Source organism: Macaca thibetana, chromosome 3 (assembly GCF_024542745.1).
Source record: "Macaca thibetana thibetana isolate TM-01 chromosome 3, ASM2454274v1, whole genome shotgun sequence".
Lineage (NCBI taxonomy): Eukaryota > Metazoa > Chordata > Mammalia > Primates > Cercopithecidae > Macaca > Macaca thibetana.
Window position 1 is genome coordinate 122986687 of NC_065580.1, and position 15543 is coordinate 123002229.

The following is a 15543-nucleotide window of genomic DNA, read 5'->3' on the forward strand; positions in this document are numbered from 1 at the left end:
ATTCCATGAGAACAGAAAAAAAAAAAAAAGGAAAAGTCTAAGACATAATTTTGGAAAGTTTAAAAGTGAATTTGGACAAAAGTGATGTCTGTGGAACTCTGATACAAGTAATGAAAGTAGCACTTGACCTAAAAATGTTAGAAAATTTAAGATAAAGAAGTTTTAATAATAAGAACAAAATGAAAAAATAAAATAGTGGTGGAAAATAATTATTAGAAATGGAAAAAATTCATGTTTCTTTCTTTTTTTTTTTTTTTCTTTTCAATTGAGATGGAATTTTGCTCTCGTTACCCAGGCTGGAAGGCGGTGGCAGGATCTCGGCTCAGTGCAACCTCTGCCTCCCAGTTTGAAGTGGTTGCTTTAGTCTCCCCAGTAGCTGGGATTACAGGCATGTGCCACCATGCCCAGCTAATTTTTGTATTTTTAGTAGAGATGGGGTTTCACCATGTTGGCCAGGCTGGTGTCCAACTCATGACCTCAGGTGATCCACCTGCTTCGGCCTCCCAAACTGTTGGGATTACAGATGTGAGCCAGCATGCCCAGGCAGTTATATTTAATTTCTTTGTCATTATTTAGAGGATTGATCTTTGTAACTGGATAGTTTTCTTGTTTGCTTGTTTTTACTTTAATAAATTATACTTTTTAGAACAGTTTTGGATTTGCAGAAAAATTAGAAGATTGAACAGAGAGGAGTTCCTATATAACATGTGTCTAGTTTCCCCATCACAGGTATAATTTATATCCATAATACAGCTATATCTTTAATACATTTGATATAATTAATGAATAGATAGTGGTATATTTTATGGATGAAATTCCTTACTTTATTCAGATTTTTACAATTTTTACTTAATGCTTCAGAATCTTATCCAGAATATAACATTATGTTTAGTGATCGTGTCTCCTTAGGCATCCCTTAGCTGTGAAAGTTTCTGAGATATTCCTTGACTTTGATGACCTCGACAGTTGTGAGGAGGACTAGTCAAATGTTTTATAGCATGCCTCTCAAATGATATTTGTCTAATGATTTTCTTGTTAGACTTTGCTTATGGATTTTGGGAAGAAAACAACAAGGTAAAATGTGATTCTCGTTGCCCTACATCAAATATAAAAATTATTAACATGATTTATCACTGGTGATATTGACCTTGATTACCTTGCTGAGGTAGTATTTTTCAGGTTTCTTCACTGTAAAGTGGATCTATTTCCCCCCTTTTCATACTATATCCTTTAGAATTAAGTCACTTTGCACAATCTACAAATAAGGAATGGGAAAGTGTACTTCGACTCACTGACAAATTATATACATAAATTACTAGGAATTTTTTTCTGCATAAAAGTACGGCGTATTCTCTCCCAGATATGAATTGATTCAATCATTTATTTATGCTAATATGGACTCATGGATGTTTATGCTATATTTTGCATTACAAACCAATGTTATTTTGCTTCCTTGTTCAAATTGATCCAGCCATGGTCACTGAGAGCTCTTTCAGCTGACTCTGGCCCCACCGACATAAGTACAAATGATGTTTTTATTTGTTTTGTCTTTTTTAGCACTTCCTTGATTTTTGGAACTACAACATCCTGAATTCTCATATGAAGCCTAACATAAGTACATACTACAGTAATTCCTCACTTAACATCCTTGAAGGGGTCTTGGATACTGTAGCTTTAAGCAAAACAATATATAGCTGGTCCTTGAATAATATCACTTTGTTCAATGTAATTTTGTTACACTACTGATGAGAAAAAAATGGGTTTTGTTATATATCATTTCCCTTAAAGTCATGTTTCAAAAAATGTATTTTTGATGTTAAGTGAGGAATGACTATACTTTCAATTCTAAATATTACCACATGGATGATTCTAGCCTGCTCTACTTGTTCATCTGTAAACTCTCACTCCAGCATTAAGGTGATTCCCACTATCCACGAAACCTTTATTTAATGTTTAATGTTGTTGTACATATGGAAGAGTATCAGAATTGTTAACCTTACAGTTGTGAGGAACAACTTTATCAATTAGACTCCAATCTTATATACAGTTTATTTCACCTTCAGTCTAAGAGACTCTACTGATTTCCAAAGTTACTTAGGTCAACAACTTTTATCTACCTCTTCTATAATTGACTTTAATACATTTAAATACATTAGATGTTTTTGTCAAATTCTGCATTTCATCATAGGATCCCCAGTCTTATAAATATTTTTAATTCCATTAAGGTTCACTTTTTTGTGCTATAAATTTCTATGGGGTTTGACAAATGCTTAATGTTATGTATCTACCATTATGGTATCACACAGTTTTCCACCCTAAAATATCCCCGTACATCATCGATTCTACCTTTCCTCACTTCTAAAAATATCTCAAACACTGATCCTTTTACCATCAGTGTAGTTTCCCTTTATTCTGTGTCCTTGAACTTTATTATTATCTTTTATTGAGACGAAGTTTCACTCTTGTTGCCCAGACTGGAGTGCAATGGTGCGATCTTGGCTCACTGTAACCTCTGCCTCCCAGATTCAAACAATTCTCCTGCCTCAGCCTCCCAAGTAGCTGGGATTGCAGGCATGTGCCACCACACACAGCTAATTTTGTGTTTTTAGTAGAGATGGGGTTTCTCCATGTTGGTCAGGCTGATCTTGAACTCCCAACCTAAGGTGATCCTCCTGCCTTGGTCTCCCAATCCTCTAACTTTTCTTTTTTGTTTGTTTGTTTTTTGAGACGAAATCTCTCTCTGTTGCCCAGGCTGGAGTACAGTGGCATGGTCTCAGCTCACTGCAGCCTCCAACTTTATTGATATATAATAAATATATCATATTCTTTATTCATTTAAGGTATACAATTATTGGTTTTTAGTATATTCATAAATATGTGAAAACATCACCACAGTCAACTTAAAAACATTTTTATCAACTCAAAAAGAAAACCCATAACCTAGAGCTATCACATCCTTATGCCCTACTCCCAGCTCATGCAACCACTAATCTACTTCTAGTTTCTGTAGATATCTCTTTCCTAGACTATCATAGGTATAAAATACAAGGTCTTTTGTGACTGGCTTAATTCATTTAGCATAATATTTTCAAGGTTCATGAATGTTACAGCAAGTATTATAGCAATTCATTCTTTCTCTATGGCTGAATGACATTCCATAGTATGAATATGCCAAATTTTGTTTATCCATTTATCTGTTTATCTGTTGTTAAACATTTAGGCTATTTCCATCTTTTGGCAATTATGAATAAAGTTGTAATGCAAATAGATTTTGTATAAGTTGTTGTGTGTACAGATTTTCATTTTTCTTGGATATATACTTAGAGTGAATTGCTGGGTTATAAAATCTCTATGTTTAAATATTTGAAGAATTGCCAGGCTGTTTTCCATACTATCTGCTCCATTTTGCATTTCTACTGCTAGAGTATGAGGTAGTACTCATGAGTACTCATGAGATTCCAATTTCTCTACGTCATTCTTGTTATTATCTCACATTTTGGTTTGCCATCCTGGTGGGTATGAATTGGTACGTCATTGTGTTTATTTTTGTTATCTTTCTATGTAATTATTGGTTATTTTTATATATCCTTAGAGAAATATCTATTGAAGTCATTTGCCTATTTTAAGTGTTTTTTTAAAAAATTCATTATTGAGTTGTAAGAATTATTTATATATTTTAGATACAAGTTTCTTATCAGATATATGATCTGTAAATATTTTTCCTCCATTCTGTGGGTTGTCTTTTTACTTTCATAATACTGTTCTTTGAAATACAGAAGCTTTACATTTTGATATAGTCAAATATATCTATTTTTCTTTTATTACTCATGTTTTGGTGCCGTATCAGAGTCATTTTCAAAATCTAAAGTCATGAAGATTTATCATAATGTTTAAGAGTTTATAGATTTATAAAGAACAAATAGTTCTTTGATCCATTTTTGCTAGTTTTCTACATGGTATGAAATAACAGTCCAATTTAAAAAGACTTTTCCTAGTAAATGGTCTTGGTACTTTTGTTGAAAATCAATTGGTCATGGGTGTATGTGTTTATTTCTGGACTCTCAATTCTATTCCATTGATCTATCTGTTTATCTTTGCACCAGTACTATATACAACTGCCTGGATGACGTTGTCTTGTAGTAAGCATTGAAATTGCAAAGTGTGAATTCTCCTGCTTCATTCTTCTTTTTCAATATTCTTTTGGTTATCTTGGGTCTCTTGCAATTCCATATGAATTCCATAATCAGATTTTCCATTTCTACAAAGAAGACAACTAGAATTATAATAGCGATTGCATTGAATTTGTAGATCATTCAGGGAATATTGCCACCTTAACAATAATAAATCTGATACATAAACATGGTATTTTTTCATTTATATAGATCTCTTTTAGTTTATCTCAGCAATGCTTTGCACTTGACAAGATTACAGAGTATGTTTTATACTTTTTTTTTGAGACGGAGTCTTGCTCTGTCACCAGACTGGAGTGCAGTGGTGTGATCTCAGCTGACTGCATCCTCTGCTTCCTGGATTCAAGCGATTCTCCTGCCTCAGCCTCCCGCGTAGCTGGGATTACAGGTACGTGCCACCACACCCGGCTAATTTTTTGTATGTTTAGTAAAGATTGGATTTCACCATGTAGGCCAGGCTGGTCTCAAATCTCTGACCTCGTGATCTGCCGGCCTCGGCCTCCCAAAGTGCTGGGATTACAGGGGTAAGCCACTGCGCCTGGCCCACAAAAGGCAATATGACTCATCAATAAAAATGAACACATGCAACAGTATTGAGGAATCTCACAAACATAATACCGACTGAAATAAACCAGACACAAAAGAACACACATTTTATGGTTAAATTTATATAAATTTAGATTACAAACTAAACTAAAGTGTTAGAATTCCCAGTGTTAATCTTGGAGTGTGTAAGTGATTGGAATAGGAAACTGATTGAACTCCTGGGGTGCTGGTATGTTGCGTTTGTTCATTTGTTTTTAACCTGAGTGCTGTTTACATGGATGTGTTCAGCATGTAAAAATTTATTTAGCTTTAAACTTGTGTGTATATCTGCTATACTTCAAGGAAACATTTAAAAACATTTTCTATCACAACGTAAGAGTGTAAAACAAAAATAAATTGCACAGTTATGTTAATGTTAGGGCTATATTATGCTAATTTTAGACAAGAAAAAGACTTGAGATGAAGGCATCATATAAATTAATATAAAGCAACATACAAGTAGTGAATGAAACTGACAAATACACTATCAAATTGGGAGCTTTCAACCTCTGTCTAAATTATTGAAAATTCAAAGTGGTTAAATTTTAGTTAGAAAACAGATAACAAAAATAACAAAATTAGCAATACTTGGATTATTAAAATAATATAGACAGAACCCTAAGCCTATGAGACATTTATGAAATTTAACTACTTGCCAGGCAATAAAACTAGTGAAAACTATTTCAAATGGGATACTAATAAGTCCATAATGTAATTAGGCTAGACATTTATTAAAGATAAGACACAGAAAAAAATCTCCGTATTGCAGAGGGAAAAATATGCTTCAAGAAAAGCTTAGATTTAAAAAGAGATTATAATAGAAAAGTAAATGCATACTTACAGCTAAGCCATAATGAAAATAGAATACACCAATAGTTGTGAAGCTCATCTAAAGTGATACTTATGAAAAGCAGTAGCATTAAATATTATATCAGAGAGAGAAAAAGTCTATGAATTAAACAAATTTTTAAAGTTTCAAAAAATAACAGAACAAATCTTAAAACAGTTGATAATAGGAGAAAATGAAAAGTACTGATAAAAAAAAGTCAAAAGAGGGAAATCAAAAAACAAACACTTTTTAAAAATAAAGATTAATAACATAGAAAAACCTCTTCTAAAATTAAAGGAGATGAAAATGAGAAAGAGGAAGTAGAGAAGGAAAAAGAGGTTAAAAATAACTAACTACTAAGAATGAAAAATTGCATAGGCTTATCAGATATTAATATTGCAATAAGAAAGTATATGCCAATACATTTGACAATTTTGACAGAATTGTCAGATAGTGTCCTATATCCATTAAAAAATGAATTAGTAGCTACAAATTATTCCATTCAGAAAACACTAGGATCAAATATTTTGGAGCTGAGTTTTGCTAACTTTAAGGAACAGGTTGTTTTAAGATTGTACCTTCAGCAACTACTCAAGAGAAGTGTTGTCAGCAAGATTGAAGAATAGAAGATCCCCCACTTATACGCCCCTAGTAGCAGCAATAATTTCTGAGCCATTCATAGACAAAACTGCCTTTGTGGGAGCTTTGGGATTCAGGAAGAAGGCTGTGAAACCCCAGGGAAGCCCAAGAGCTAGTAGGTCTGTTTTGAAAGGGGAGACCCACACTCAGATGGCAGAGTCACCAAACCAGCTTCAGATCTAAAAATAGCCCTATTCTTCTGTGTGTTTGAATAAAGCTTCATTTTCCTTGGTCCTGCCATCAAAATCATCAATCAAGGGGAGTGAGGAGGATTCACGCCCACTTGTGCCTCAAGTGACAGGCCTTCTGATTTTGGTCCCAACTGTGGATCCTGATATAACCCTGAGATTCTGCTCCCACCCTTCTCCACTGCTGTCTGAGTGCAGTTCTTCCTGTACCGAGACCCAGAGGAAGATGTGCCTTCTGAGTCCCTGGTACAGGCTTGCCAACCTCAGTCCCACAGCACACCCTGAAATGGCCATGAGAGTCAGTTTCAGCCCCTCTCAGCTGTGATCTGAGAGCAGTGCTACCCCCAAAAGACCCGGAAGGGGACATGCTTGTTTGTGTCCCCAGAGGTGGGTCTACAGACCTCAGTCTTGGCCATGGGCCCTGATGCAGCCCTGTGACTCAGTTCTAACCACTGTCAGCTGTGGTTAGAGACCAGTATAGCCTGCCCATTGAAATAGAAACACTTCCTGCCCTCCTAAGGACCTGGAGAAAGCCACACCTATGTGCTCACTAGATAATAGTCCCATCATCTGCAGACTCTGAAGCATACTGTCATCCTAGCACCTGCCCTACTGATCAAGATGCAGAGAGCAGTTTAGTCCACCTGAGGACCAAAGAAGAGCCACGACTACTAGAACCCCTGGTTATAGGAACATTAGTTTGGACTACAGTGGGATCCCAGCAACAGTCACATAATTTGGCTCTAACCCCACTCAACCTTTATCCCCAGGGAAATTTATCCACCTAGAGATCTAACAGGAGAAGGCTTTTACCTGCTGCAATTAAGCAGTAAAGATTGTAAGTGGTGTTTTTTCCTTCAAATGCACAGATATCAATACAAGACTATACAGATAACAGGCAAACAGGACAACACACACACACACACACACCACACACACACACACACACACACATAAAGTTCCAGTAATTGACCTCAAAGAAATAAAGGTCTACAAATTGCCTGAATAAGAACTCAAAAATAATCAGCATAAAGAAACTCTATAAAATTCAAGAAAAAAAATATTCATAGACAACTAACCCAAACTACAAAAACTACATGAACAAAATGAGAAATTTAATAAAGAAATCAAAACCATTAAAAAGAAACAAACAAAAATACTAGAGCTGTATGTAAAACAAATATAGAGCTTTAACAGGAGACTGAATCGTGCAGAAGAAAGAATTAGTGAACTAGAATACAAGTTATTTGAAATTAGCAATGTAGAGGAAGAAAAAGAAAAAAAGAATGAAAAAGAGCAAAGAAAGCTTACAGGACCTATGGAATACCATCAAGTGTACAAATGTAAGAATTATTGGAGTCCAACAAGAATAAAGAGGAAAAAATGGGGGCAAAGAGAGCTTATTTAAAGTATACTAACTGAACACTTCGCAAATATTGGGAGCAATGTGGACATCCAGATTCATGAAGATCAAAAGATCCAAGCAAGATCAACCCAAAGGAGAATTGTCTGAGATACATTTTCATTACATTGTTAGATGTTAAAGACATCAGTAATGTCTTGAAAAAAGCAAGAAAAAAGAGACTCATCACATACAAGGGAACTTCCATAAGGCTGTCAGTAAACTTCTCAACAGATATCTTGATATCCTAGCAGGAATAGACTGATATATAAAAAGTGCTAAAACAAGCAAAGAAAACCTGAGGATGAAAACTATTCTACCCAGCAAAGCTGTCCTTCAGCAATGAAAGAGAGATAAAGACATTCCCAGACAGAAACAAAAGCTGAGGGAATTCGTTACCACTACGCCTGCCATAGAAGAAATGCTAAAGAAAGTTCTTGAAATTAAAACTACAGGACATTAACTGAAAATGTGGAAACACACAAAAGGATAATAAAACTCATTGGTATAGATAAACATATAGTAAAATTCAGAATACTCTAATACTGTAATTGTGATGTGCTATTCATTTTTAACTGATATAGAAGTTATATGACAGAAGTGCTAAAAATAACTATAATTACAATAATTTGTTATTAAATACAAAAATACAAGATGTAAAGTGTAATATCAAGAGCATGTGTAATACCAATAGCATAAAATAAAAGTTTTGTATGCAGTCAAATTTACTTTGCTATCAGCTTAAAATAGAGTTATAACTATAAGTCATTTTATGTAAGCCCCCTATGATATGAAAAAGACAAAATAACTAGCAGATAGACAAAAGATAAAGAGAGGAAAAAATTAAAACACATCACTACAAAAATCGAAACATCAAAAAGAAAGACAGCAAGATTGAAAGAAGGTGACAAAGAAACTACAGAACATTTAATAAACAATTAAGAAAATGTGAATACTAAGTCATTACATCAATAATTACTTTACATGTAAATGGACTAAATTATCTAATCTAAAAACACAAGGTTTCTAAATAGATAATAAACAAGATCAAACAATATGCTGGCTACAAAAGAATCACTCTAGCCTTAACAATCTACACAGATCAAAAGTAAAGTTATGAAAAACTCTATTCCATGCATTTGACAACTAGAAGAGATCACGGATGGCTATACTTCTACCAAGAAAATTAGATTTTCAGTCAATACTCTCACAAGAGATAAAGAATATTACTATATGATGATAAAGGGATCAACTTATAAAGAAAATAATTATACTTAATTATAAAGAAATACTTATTTATTAATTATAAAGAAATAAATTTATTTATTATAATTATTTTATAATTATAGGTATAATTATAAAAATATTAATTATAAAGAAATAATTATACTTAATTATAAACAAAATATAGCAATTATAAATATATATACACCCAACATTAGAGTACCTAAATAAATAAATCAAATAGTAACAGAACTTAAAAGAGAAACAGATAGGGGACTTTAATATCTCAATTTTAACAATTGATATATCATGAAGAGAGAAAATCAACATGAAAACATCTGACTAAAGTGACATTATAGCCCAAATACACTTAAAAGTTGTATACAGAATATTATATTCAACAGTAGCCGAATATATATTCTTCTAAAGTGTTACAGAATATTCTCCAGAATAGATCATCTATTGGGTCACAAATAAAAGTCATAAGAAATTTAAGAGATGGAAACTACCTCAAATATAGTTTCTGACTACAATAATACAATGCTAGAAATCAATACAGGAGGAATTTTGGAAATCTCAGAAATATGTGTAAAGTAAATAGCACAGTTTTGAACAACCAATGGGTAAAAACATAATTCAAAAGAGCTATCAAAATATATCTTCAGACAGACAAAAATAAAAACATCATACCAAAACTGATGTGATGCAGCAAAAGCAATACTGAAAGGGAAATGTAAAGCAATAAAGGCCTACATCAATAATAAGAATAATCTCAAATTAACAACCTAAATATATAACTTAAAAACTAGAAAAATAAAAGCAAACTAAGCACAAAGTCAACAGAAGAACGATGATAATAAAAATTAGAGCAAAAATATATTAAATGGAGGCTAGAATGACAATGGAAAAGACTAATGGAATGAAATAGCTTTTCTTGAAAAGGTTAAAGAAATGAACAACACTTTAGTTAACTAACCAAGCAAAAAATCGTCTGGCTGAAATGAACAACACTTTAGTTATACTAACCAAGCAAAAAATCGTCTGACTCAAATAAAATTATAAGTAAAAAGAGACATTACAACTGATATTACAGAAAAACAAAGGATCATAAGAGGCTGCTGTGAACAATTATTTGTCAACAAACTAGATTATCTAGAAGAAATGGATAAGTTTCTAGAAATACACAACTTACCAAGACTAAATCATGAAGAAATAAAAAATCTGGATGGAATAATAACTAGTAAGGATATTGAATCAATAAGAAAAAAATCTCCCAACAAAGAAAATCCTAGAAACAGAGAGCTTCATGGCTGAATTCTAGCCAAAATTAAAAAAAAAAAAAAATTCACTTCAACCCTTCTTAAACTCTTCCAAGAAATTGAAGAGCTGGAAATGCTTTCAAGCTCTTTCATCCTCTTACCAAATCCCGACATGTATAGTACAAAATAAGGAAATTAGAAGCCAATATCTACAATGAACACAGATGCAAAAAACTAAAGAAAATACTAAATTCAGTAGCTCACTTCAAAGATTACTCATCATGATCAAGTGGGATTTATCCCTGAGATGCAAGGTTATTTCAACATACAAAATCAATACATGTGACATATCACATTAACAGACTGAAGGATAAAAATCTATAATCCTCTCAATAGATGCAGAAAAATCATTTGTAGAAATTAAACATTCTTTTCTGATTACAACTGTCAGCAAATTTGATAGAGAAGAATTTGTCTCAACATAATAATGGACATATATGACAAGGCCACAGCCAGCATCATACTTCATGATGAAAGCTGAAAGCTTTTCCTTTAAGATTAGGAAGAAGGCACGAAAATTCACTCTTACAGCTTCTATTCAACGTGGTATTGGAAGTCCTAGCTTGAAAGATTAAGCAAGAAATAGAAATAAAATGTATCCAAATAGGAAGACAAAGTTAAACTGTCTCTGAAGATGCAATAATCTTATATAGGGAAAACCCTAAAGACTCCACCAAAAAACTGTCAGAACTAATGACAAAGTTCAGTAAAATTTCAGAATGCAAAATCAGCATACAAAAATCAGTCGCATTTCTTTACATTAACAGTAAATTATTCAAAAAACAAATTAAGAAAACAATCCCATTTATAATAGTATTGAATATTATGAAATATTTAAAAATGAATTTAACTAAGGAATTGAGAGAACTGTACTTAAAACTAGAAAATATTGATAAAATAAATTGAAGAAACAAATAAAGATCCCATGTACATAGATTAGATTAAGAATGTTAAAATATCCATAATTCCTAATTTATAGATTCAGTGCAGTCTCTATCAAAATTCCAATGACATTTTTCACAGAAATAGAAAAAAAGTCATAAAATTTGTATTGGACCCCAGTCAAAGCAATTTTAAGAAAATATAACAAAGTTGGTGGGATGGCACTCCCTAATCTCAAACTATACTGCAAAACTATAGTAATCAAAACAGTGCAGTAGGGGCATAAGGGCAGACATATAGACAAGTGAAACAGAATACAGAACCCAGAAATAAACCCATGCATATATAGTAAACTAATCTTTGAAAATGATGCTACAACTACACAATGAAGAAAGCCTCTTCAATAAATAGTTTTGAAAAATGGATGTCTGTATGGAAAAGAATAAATTTAGACCCTTGTCTTAAACCATATATAAACATTAAACTGAAATGGATTAAAGACTTAAATGTCAGATCGTAAACTGTGAAACTTTCAGGGAAAAAATAGAAGAAAAGTTCTTTGCCATTGGTCTTGGTAATAATTTTTTAGTATATGACACAAATAGCACAGGAAACAATAGCAAAAATAAACAAGTTAGTTCCTTCCAGGATACAACTGGGTTACAGGCATTGGATAAATGCTTCTATTCCAACTGGGAGAAATTGGCCAACTAAGGCTCTACAGGGCCCATGCAAGTCTGAAACCCAGAGGGGAGTCATTAAATCTTAAAGATCAGAAATAATCTCCTCTGATTCCATGTCTCACATCCAGGGCACATTGATGCAAAAGGTAGGCTCCCAAGCCTTTGGCGGCTCTGCCTCTGTGGCTCTACAGGGTACAGCACCCACAGCTGTTTCATGGGCTGATGTTGAGTGCTTGCAGCTTTTTCAGATGCATGGTGCAGGCTGTTGGTGGATCTACTATTCTGGGGTCTGGAGAGTAGTATCCCTCTTCTCACAGCTCCACTAGGCAATACCCCAGTGGGGACTATGTTTGGGGTCTCCAACCCCACATTTCCCCTCTGCACCACCCTAGTAGAGGTTCTCCAAGAGGGCTCCACCTCTGCAGTAGACTTCCCCCTGGACCTCCAGGTCTTTCCATACATCCTCTGAAATCCAAGCATAGGTTTCCAAGCCTCAACTCTTGCCTTCTGCATACCCACAGGCCCAATACCACATGGAAGCTGCCAGAGCTATGGGCTTGCACCTTCTGAAGCAATGGCTTGAGCTATGTACCTTGGCTCCCTTTAGCCATGGCTGGAGCTGGAGCAACTGGGACACAGAGTGCCATGTTCCAAGGCTGCAAAGAGCAGCAGGACCCTGGACCCAGCCTGTGAAACCATTGTTCCCTCTTAGGCCTCCAGGCCTGTTATGGGAGAGGGTACTGCAAAGATCTCTGAAATGCCCTGGAGACATTTTCCCCTTTGTCATGGCTATTAACATTTACTCCTCATTTACTTATGCAGGTTTCTGCAGGAGACTTGAATTTCTCTTCAGAAAATGGGTTTTTCTTTTCTGTCACACACTCAGGCTGCAAATTTTCCAAACTTTTATGCTCTACTTCCCTTTTAAACATAAGTTCCAATTTCAGACATCTCTGTGTTAATGCATATGACTATATGCTGTTATGAGCAGCCAGGGCACATTTTGAATGCTTTGCTGCTCAAAGATTTCTTCTGCCAGACACCCTAAGTCATCTCTCTCAAGTTCAAAGTTCCACAGATTCCTAGAGCAGGGGCACAATGCCACCAATCTCTTTGCTAAAGCATAGCACGAGTGACCCTTACTTCAGTTCTCAGTAAGTTCCTCATCTCCATCTGAAACTACATCAGCCTGGACTTCATCGTCCTTATCACTATTATCACTAGTAGCATTTGGTCACAATCATTCAACAAGTCTCTAGGAAGTTTCAAACTTTCCCACATCTTTCTGTCTTTTTCTGAGCCCTCCAAACCCTTCCAACCTCTTCCCATTACCCAGTTTCACAGTTTCTTTCACATTTTCAGGTATCTTTATAGTAGTCCCACACTCCCCTGGTATCAATTTTCTGTGTTAGCCCATTTTTACACTGCTATAAAGAACTACCTGAGACTGGGTAATTTATGAAGAAAAGAAATTTAATTCACTCACAGTTCCACAGGCTTTCCAGGAAGCGTGACTGGGAGGCCTCACAAAACTTGCAATCATGCTGGAAGGTGAGGAGAGGCAAGTACCTTCTCCATATGGCATCAGGAGAGAGAGAGAGTGAAGCAAGAACCAGATCTTGTGAGAACTCACTCACTATCAGGAGAACAACAAGACTGAAGTCTGTCCCCATAATCCAATCACCTCCCACTTGGCCCCTCCTTCAACTTGACATGAGATCTGGGCAGGGACACAAATCCAAAGCATGTCAGTCTTGGTAATAATCATTTTGTGTGTGACACCAAAAGCACAGGAAACAAAAGCAAAAACAAACAAGTAGGTTTACATTAAACTACAGAGCTTTCATAGAGCTAAAGAAACAAAATTAAAAGGCAACCTAAGATATGGGAGAAAATATTTGCAAACCATATATCTGACAAGGGGTTAATATCCAAAATACATAAGGAACTCACACAACTTTGTAACAAAATAATAATAACAATAAAATTTAAAAACGAGCAAAGGTCCTGAATAGACAGTTTCCCAAAGAAGGCAAATAAATGATCTGGTATATGAAAAAGGTACTAAATATCACTAATCATTAGGAATGTGCAAATCAAACAAGATATCACTTCATACTTGTTAGGATGGCTATTATCCAAATGAGAAGAGATAAGTGTTAGCAAAAGTGTGGATAAAAGGGATCCCTGTACACTTCTGGTAGTAAAGTAAATTGGTACATCCATTATGAAACAGTATGGAGTCTGCTGACAATTTTTAAAATAGGACTACCATATGCATATGATCAAACAATGAAAAAAAATGACATCTATACTTTCAAAAGGTGTGACATAGTTTCACTCTGTGTCCTTAACCAAATTTCACGTTCTAGCTCCCATAATTCCCACTTTGTGAGAGGGACCCGGTGGAAGATGATTGAATTATGGGGGCAGGTTTTTCCCATGCTGTACTCATGATAGTGAATGGGTCTCAGGAGATCTCATGGTTTTAAAAGGATAAGTTGCCCAGCACAAACTCTCTCTTTCCCAGCTGCCATCCACGTAAGGTGTAACTTGCTCCTCCTTGCCTTCCATCATGATTGTGAGGCCTCCCCAGCCACAAGGAACTGTGAGTCCAATTAAACCTCTTTCTTTTGTACATTGCCCAGTCTCGGGTATGTCTTTATAAGCAGCATGAAAATGAACTAGTACAAGGAAACTGCACCCTCATGTTCATTGCAGCATTGTTCACAATAGTCAAAATATTAAAACAAGCGAAGTGGCCATAGGTGGATGAGTGAAGAAAGTAAATGTAATCTATATGTATGCATACACACACACACACACACAGAGAGAGAGAGAGAGAGAAAGAGAGAGAGAGGAGAGAGAGAGAAAGGGAGATAAAATGGAATACTATTCAGCCATAAAAGACATCTGGTCATCTGTGACAACACAGATGAAACTAGAGGACGTTACACCTAGTAAAATATGACAGACACAGAAATACAAATATAACATGGTCTCACTTATTTGTGGTATCTAAGAAAGTCAAACTTACAGAAGCAAAAGTAGAACAATAGCTTCCAGGGACTGAAGGGTAGGGGGAATGGACAGATGTTAATCAAAGGCACAAAATTTTACTTATACAATGAATAAGTTCTAGGGATATAATGTCCAGAATGGGTGATGATGGATGTGTTAATTAATTTGATTGTGGTATTCAATATATTTTATATATATATATGTGTGTGTGTATATATATATCAAAGCATTGCATTGTATACTTTGAATATATACAATAATATTTGTAAATTAAATATTTTTACAAATATTTGCAAAAATATTTTAAAAATATATTTAATAAGTATATTAAATCTATAATATATTTACATATATTAAATGAGTATATTAATTCCAGATGAGGATAGAGAAATGAAAATTATATAATTAATACTATTTACATCCCTGCAGTTTTCAAATTACATAAAGGAACATACATTCTCATATAAGGGCTGAATAGAAATTAATATAAATAGTAGCTTCCACTAGAAAACGGGATTTGAGGATTCCATTAAGAGCTCCAAGAGGACCCACATTCTTATAGTAGTACATGTGGGGTTTTG

At 34.5% G+C, this 15543-nt stretch overlaps 1 protein-coding gene across 3 annotated transcripts in view; it reads right to left on the reverse strand.

The window, feature by feature from the left end:
* Positions 1–15543, reverse strand: part of LOC126951481 (calmodulin-1-like) — a 1062071-nt gene that overhangs the window by 908280 nt on the left and 138248 nt on the right. Inside the window, exon 1 of one of the 3 annotated variants that reach the window (XM_050785624.1) lies at positions 12372–12377. The exons of the other annotated variants lie outside the window; for them this stretch is intronic. The gene's annotated coding sequence lies outside the window, so the exon portion shown is untranslated. Of the gene's footprint in view, positions 1–12371; positions 12378–15543 lie in introns of those variants that run through there. 3 annotated transcript variants of the gene reach the window in all.